The sequence below is a fragment of the Elephantulus edwardii genome, unplaced genomic scaffold, assembly GCF_000299155.1.
Source record: "Elephantulus edwardii isolate Elephantulus edwardi_28Jun2011 unplaced genomic scaffold, EleEdw1.0 scaffold00186, whole genome shotgun sequence".
NCBI classification, from domain to species: domain Eukaryota; kingdom Metazoa; phylum Chordata; class Mammalia; order Macroscelidea; family Macroscelididae; genus Elephantulus; species Elephantulus edwardii.
In genome coordinates, this window is record NW_006399936.1 from 1,317,793 (window position 1) to 1,325,088 (window position 7,296).

Genomic DNA, 7,296 nt, shown 5'->3' on the forward strand with positions numbered 1-7,296 from the left:
CATGGGAGGAGATTGCTCATCCTTCTCCTGCAGAGCAGCTGGTGGTCTTGAACTTCTGGAGAGGCATGACCTTTAGCTGGCAGCACAGCTTCCTATGGACTGCACCACCAGAGCTCCCTTTAATAGCATTAGATTTTAAAAAAAAAAATTAAAAACTTGATGTCAAAGAAAGAATGCTAATGAAGTATCTTTGAATAATTTTAAGCAAAAGAACGATATAAACAAACTTTCATTTCACCACGATCCATCTGGAGGCTATGTGCGGGGTTTCCACCGATGACTAGGCTGGCGTGTACCATCCAGAGCTCCACACCCAAGGTCACCATTCACAGGGCATTCACAGGGTAAACGTTGTATGCTTTGAGTATTTACTACAACTGGGGAAAGTGTGTCCTGAGAAAGGATGTCTTTTTCTAATATACACGAAGGTTCAGTAAGGGTTGGAAACAGCCCCAGCTCTATGAAGTTTGAATGGGAAATCTGTTAGGAATTTCCCAGGCCTCAAATAAGACTTAGTGGTAAAGAGTTGCCCTGCCAAACCCAGATTACAACTGCGGGCAGCTCTAATCCACCAGCTGCTCTGAGGAAGAAAGACGTTCAATCTTCTCTTGTGATTTGTTGGTGTTACGTGCTGTCGAGTCATTTACTGCCTCTGAAAACCCACTGGAGGGTCAGCTATGGGTGAGCTCTGCCTACAACATACCGAGTCCTGGAGAGGAGGATTAAATCTATTAGAGAGTCTATCAGACACAGCTGCATAATAATGGAAGGGGTAATGAGAGACTAGGAGGGTCTTAGATCACTCCTAGAGATCTCTGGTGGCCCAGTGGGTAAGGCAATTTGAGTTACTAGCCCAGCTCATATCCGCTAGCTGCTTCGAGGGAGAAAAATGGGCACTCCCCTCATACAACCTCCGAAAACTCACACAGTGTCCGCTCTCGGTTGGTCCCCACTCAGCTGTGATGAGTTGAATGAATAAGATCATTCCTGAGGCTTTGCATGGAGACACGTTCGCTGGAATAAAAGCAAAATTGTCAAAGCAATTGCTTCTATGTGTCACCACAGCGAATTATTGTTAAGTGTCGTCGAGTTGGAACTGACATGTAGCCAACCCTCTAGCTGCTTTTCAGAGTCTGCAGATCACACGGAAGGAGACTGCGTATCTGTCTCCCTCAGAGCAGCTGGTGGATTCGAATTACCTACCTTGGAGTTGTCAGTGCAACTCTTATCACTAAGCCGCCAGAGCTCCCACAATCAAATATTGTTATCGTTGTTAAGCGCCCTCAAGTCAAGTACTACTTAAAGCAACCCCATGAACAATAGAGTTGACCTCTGCCCTTTCCCGCGCCATCCTCATCATCCCCAACATATCTGGGTCCATTGCTGCAGACACTGCATCACTCCCTCTCATTGAGGATTTGCTCCTCCTTCCTGGCCCTCCTCCTTTCCAAGCATGAGTTCTTAGGAAATAGAAAAACATTTACAGATAGTGTTAATGATAAATCTTCAAATGTTCATGTCTTTCATGAAGAAAATGGTTTCATTTTATGAAAAGAAATCTTTAATTAATGAATCTTAAATGCATACTTCTGGCTGAGGTCCACCTAATCAGGATCTAGGGTCTTTCTCTCTTTCGATGATCTTCCACTTTCCCCAGTACAATTGTCTTTTTCTAAGGACTTGCCAATGATAACATGCTCAAAGCATGTGAGATGATGAATTCTTTCAGTTTTTGTTTATGTGATGTTGTTAGGTGCTGTCAAGATGACTTGATTCATAGTGAATTCATGTGAACAACAGATCCAAAGTTTGCCCTGCCCATCTGCACAGTTTCTGCCACGTTCAAGTCCATTGTTACCTTCACTGTGTCAGTCAACCATGTTAAGGATCTTTGTCGCTTTTGTTGGCCCTCTGCCTTTCTGAACATAATACCATCCTTCCAAGGACTGACCCCTCTTGATAGCAAGCCCAGAGTTTACTATCCTTGCCTCTAAGGAGCACCTTGGCTGTAATTCTTCCGAGATGTCTTGGTTTTTACCTTGGGCAGTCCATGGTTTATTCAGCACTCTTCTCCAACACTCATAATTCAAAGGCATCGATCCTTCCACAGTCTTCCTTACTCATTGTCCAACTTTGAGAAGCATAGGAAGCGACTGAAATGACTTGGATCAAGTGCATCTTAGTCTTTAAACTAACATCCTTGCTCTTTAGCACTTTGGAGAGAACCTTGACAACAGATTTTCCCAAAGTAGACTCAATATTTTAAGGATATCAGTTCTTCCAAAATTTATCTACCAAGGCTTTGAACACCATGACTAAATCTCTGCTTCATAAAGCTGACTTCGGGTTTTATGTAAAGAACTGGAATGAGCACCCCAAAGGATGATACTAGTTGACAAGGTGACTAACTCAATAACCAGGTATTTCTGTCTCAACTGGATCCTAGATTCCACCGTGAGCAAGTTCCTTCAATTCTCTGTGTGCTACAATTTCCTTACCTGTAACTAGAGATAATAGTAGACATAATCACAGGTGGTTGTTGTGAAGCTTAAGTAAGTTAATACACAATAAAACATTTAAAACAGAACTTCATACACATCACAGACTGAATTGTTCCCCCCAAAAAAAATACATGTATGTAATGGTATAATGTGGAAACTATATAATGATCCCACATGAGCTGATAAACCAAATAAAGGCATTTTATTTGTTGTAAAAGGATTATGGGCAGAATGCCATACTTATTGTTCCCATCAAGCCCTGATCTGGCTTAAGGGAGGTTTCCATTGGGTGTGGTGTAAGCTGCCTTTGAGAGGGAGGCCCTCGGCATCACCAAGAAAAATCATCAGCAGTGACTCAGAGGTCATTGTGCTAGGAAGCTCCTTGACCCTGGGGAGACCCAAACACTTGGTGATCATCAAGGAACATCTGGTGTGCAGATGCTGGAGGACAGAAACCAGGACATTCCTGCAGAGCCAGCTGAGAGAAAGGGCCTTTCCTTAAGGTGGACTTCTAGTCTTCTAAACTGTAGTTATTGTTGTTGTTAGGTGTTGTTGAATTGATGCATGACCCTATAAACAATAGATCTGAACCCTGTCCTATCCTTTGCCACCCACATCATCTCTGACACACTTAAGCCCATTGCTGCAGTCACTGTGTCAATCCATCTCATTGGGGTCTTCCTCTCTTCACTGACCCACTACCTTTCCAAGCATGAGGTCCCTTTCCAAGGAACCTCTCTTAGCAACATGCACAAAGCATGAAGCTTTGCTATCTTTGCCTCCATGGAGCCCTCTGGCTGCACCTTTCCAAGACATATCTCTTTGTTCTTTTGGCTGTCCGTAGGATATTCAGTGTTCCTTTTCAACACTACAGTTCCAAGGCATCAATTCCTCTGTCGTCCTTTTTAACTGTCCAGCTCTCAGATGCATAACAAGTGATTGAACAGACCATAGCCTGAATCAGGCACACTTTAGTCTTCAAACTGACATCATTACTCTTTTTTTTCTTTATTTTTAATTATTTTTTTTGTGTGTGTACCATCAAATCGGATCTGACTGGTACACGAGGAGATTGCCCCTCCTTCTCCAGCAGAGCATCTGGTGGATTCGAACCACAAACCTCTGGGATTGCACTTGCAGCTTCTTGCCACTAGGCCACCAGAGCTCCCTGACATCATTGCTCTTAAGTATTTTTGAGACATCCTTGACAGCTGACTTGCCCATGCAGTATAGCTCCTGATCTCCTGACTGCTGTTACCAAGGGTGTTGATTGTTAATTGAAGCATGACAAAATCATTGACAGTCTGAATCTTTCCTCCATCCATCATGATGCTCTTTATTGGCCCAGTGGTGAGGACTTTTGTATTCTTTATGTTGAAATGTCATCCATAATGAAGGCTGCAATCCAAGTTTCAAGTTCAAGCATTTCAAGTCCCCCTAAACAGGAGCAGAATCAATTTCTGTATGTTGAAGCCATTTACTTGCGGTATCTCTGTTATAGCAAGACTAGATAACTAGGACAGTACATGATAAACTTTAAGTATGAATTAACTGTTACTGTCATTATTATCAGGGGTCTCTGGTGGTCTAGTCTGTAGGAAATATTGTGACTAACCCAAAAGCCATGCCTCTCTGGAGGTTTGAATCCACTGACTTCTCAGGAGATAGAAGAACAATCTCGTCCTGTTTGACTTACAGCCTCAGACACCCAGTGGAGGCTAAACTATGACTCCTGAGCTAGCGCCCACTGGACAGCAGTGATTTTGAGGGTTTTGGGGTGTTTTTTTGAGGGATTTTTGAGTTATCATCATTGAAGTCCCTGACTGGTGCAAGTGGGTAACGTGCTTGGCTGCAAATGGAAAGGCTGGTTTGTGTCCACTCAGAGTAGCCTCGGGAGAAAGTCCTGACCATCTACTTTCAAAAAGTCAGCCATTGAAAATTCTTCTCAATCCCCAAGGCCTGTGGTTTGAATCCACCAGATGCTCTGCTGGAAAAGGAAAGGCAGTCAGATCCAGTTCGACAGTACACAAAAAGGGGGGGAAATTATTAAAAAAAATTCTTCTTGGACACAGAGTTGATTCAGTGGTAACTGGTTATAATAATTATTATTCATATTCATAGAACCTGAAATACAGAGTCAGGCTTCAAATTATCACTGGTTAGTGAATGGCTAGGTCGAATGAATACTGACTCTTTTGCTCCTGAGCATAGCAAATATGAAGCAAAGATTTATCAAAGAGGGTACTGGGGTTCAGTAAGTTTCTTCATTCAAAGCTCTAGGCCTTCCTTGAAGAACAACAGGTGCACTGGGAAATAAATTTACAGCCCCCCCCCAAAAAAAAGCTTTTCTTATATTAAATCAATGAGGTTTGAGAATGTCTGTTACATGACTTAACCTAGCCTCAAAAAGGCCAACCGCATTGCCATCGAGTGAGAACCTCCTCATAGCTTTTCGGAGGCTGTCAATCGCATAGGAAAAGATTGACCATCTTTCTCCTGCGAAGCAGCTGGTACCCACTAGGAAGGTGCCATCTTTCGGGACAACTTCAGAGCTAGGCCCCCAGAGCTCTCTAACCTAGTCTAACCTCCCTGTTTTACTATGATTCCCAAACTTGGCTGAAAATGAGACTTGCCAGATGTAATTGCTGAAAACCCTGAGCTGTAGGTGCCAACCCAGATCTACCGAATCAGAATTTCCAGAGGATATGCCTAGTATACTCAACAGACTTTTCCTCCATCTTGAGATGGCTGGAAAAACTCCAGCAGATTAACTTTGAAGGAAGAGTAGAATTTTAAAGTTGAGGATATGAGAGATAAGAGTGTTCTAGAAGTCTGAAACCATACGAGGAAAGGCATAGCAGAGGGGGAAAAAACAGGGAATGCTGGGACTGGACTCAGGGGACGGAGAGGAGGGTTGGGACTCTTCTAAGTGGAAAGCCTGGCTGGGCAGTCAGACTTTTCCTCGGTAGGTGTGAGAGCCAGGGGAATTTCCCAAGGGGAGACTGGTCTGGTCGCATTTACACTCTAAAGGCCAATCAAGTAGGGAGACCACATACAGGCCAGCACAGAATCCAGGCCACTCACCTCATGGGGCTACAAGGAGACCTTGAAGTGAATATCAATGTGATGAGCTCAAAAATCACTGAACAATGAGAGGAATTTTTAATCATCATCACTTCATCAAGCGGGCCTGCACCCATTGTTAGCACTGTAGCTAGATTTGTGTTTCATCTGCTCGTCATTCAGTTAGCAAATATTTACCAAGCACCTACTGTGCACCAGAAGTCAGCCACTGGAGAGCCAGCAAGTGGTAATACAGGCAAAACTTCTTATGATTGAGCGTGTGGCCTTTGTCTTTATTTCTAGGTAAAAGTGTTAGGGGAACATGTTGTTCATTGGCTCAGGTTTTTAGTGAACATCTACTTTGTGCTTGGCCTTGTGCTGATTGCTGGTGAGGAGTAGATATGAGTCAGGCCCAGTCTGGTCTGGCAAGGAAGCAGACAGTTGACACCTCATGAGTCTGTCTGCCTGGAATGCTGGAAGGAGCTTGAACTGGGCCTGGAAGGGTGAGGAGAAGTTTGATCATCAAAAAAATGTCAAAGTCACAGAGAAAATGGTGCAAGAGACTGGAAGATATTTGAGTCCATGATTCATTGGTGTGGTTAAAGCCTGAGGTCTGTGGTAGAAGCAGGGAAGTGGTAGAAGAGATGAGGTGACCGCTGGTGTTTGTTGTCTGCTCTCATAGTGACCTTACACACAACTGAACAAAACATTGCCTAATCCTGCCCTGCTCCATGGCAGTGGGATTCAAACACCAGAGCAGGCTTTGGAATAGAATCAGGGAGGGTGTGGGGCTGATAGAAGTCTCCTTGTTATATTTGGGAACATTCATAACGGTATCCAGAGAGGAAGACAGGCATGAAAGAGGACCTGCAAGCGAGAAGACCAAGGAGGAGGCTGTTCTGTTGGTGCACGTGAGAGTCAGTGAGGCCACGGCTCTCTGGAGGTGGCAGGACTTGAGAATACCCACAAGACAACTCTGGATTTGCTGATTGAGGAGGGGCTGTAACTATAGCATGGGGTTGGAAGGATGAACTTTGCAATCAAAACATGAAAGTTAGAAACCCAGTCTGCCCTTTGTCAACTTGAAAACTTGGATCCATAATTACTCTTAGCTTCAGTCTCCTCCCCTGCAGGGTGGGCATAACAGCAATCACTGAGACTGGGAAGATTATGGGAGCGACTTGACCCAGTGCCAGGGACCCAATGCCTGCTCCAGACATGGTAACATTACTGTGATGGGAGAGCGAGTTAAAGACAGCTTCTGATCCAGCATCAGTGACTGCATGGCTGGGGGCGAGGGTACCATCTCTGACAGAGAACAAGACATTTGGGGGAGGTCAAGACAAATGCAGTTTTTTTAGGTTCCCAAATAAAAGCCCTACTTTGCTCCTTTCAGTTGTGTGTAGATAGATTCCCCCGAGTATCTCTTACCTGTTCTCAGTGTCCAGTTCAAGGCTTAGGTATATAGTAGGTGTTGCCTTTGAGGAAAGGAAGGTGTGGTGCAGGTACAGATGACCATGTAGGTACATCTTGCTTGGGAATTGTGGGGAAAAGGAGGCAACCCAGGAAGAAGGCTGAAGAACAACTAGGGAGGTGCACGGGTGGGAGGGGACAGTCGAGGAGGGATGTAAGCCAGGAAAAGAAAGGTCTTCAGGGTCAAATGCCACTAAAAGTTCATTGAGGAGGAGCCCTGACAAGTATCCAATGAGGTTGGCAGCAAGGAGATCCCTAA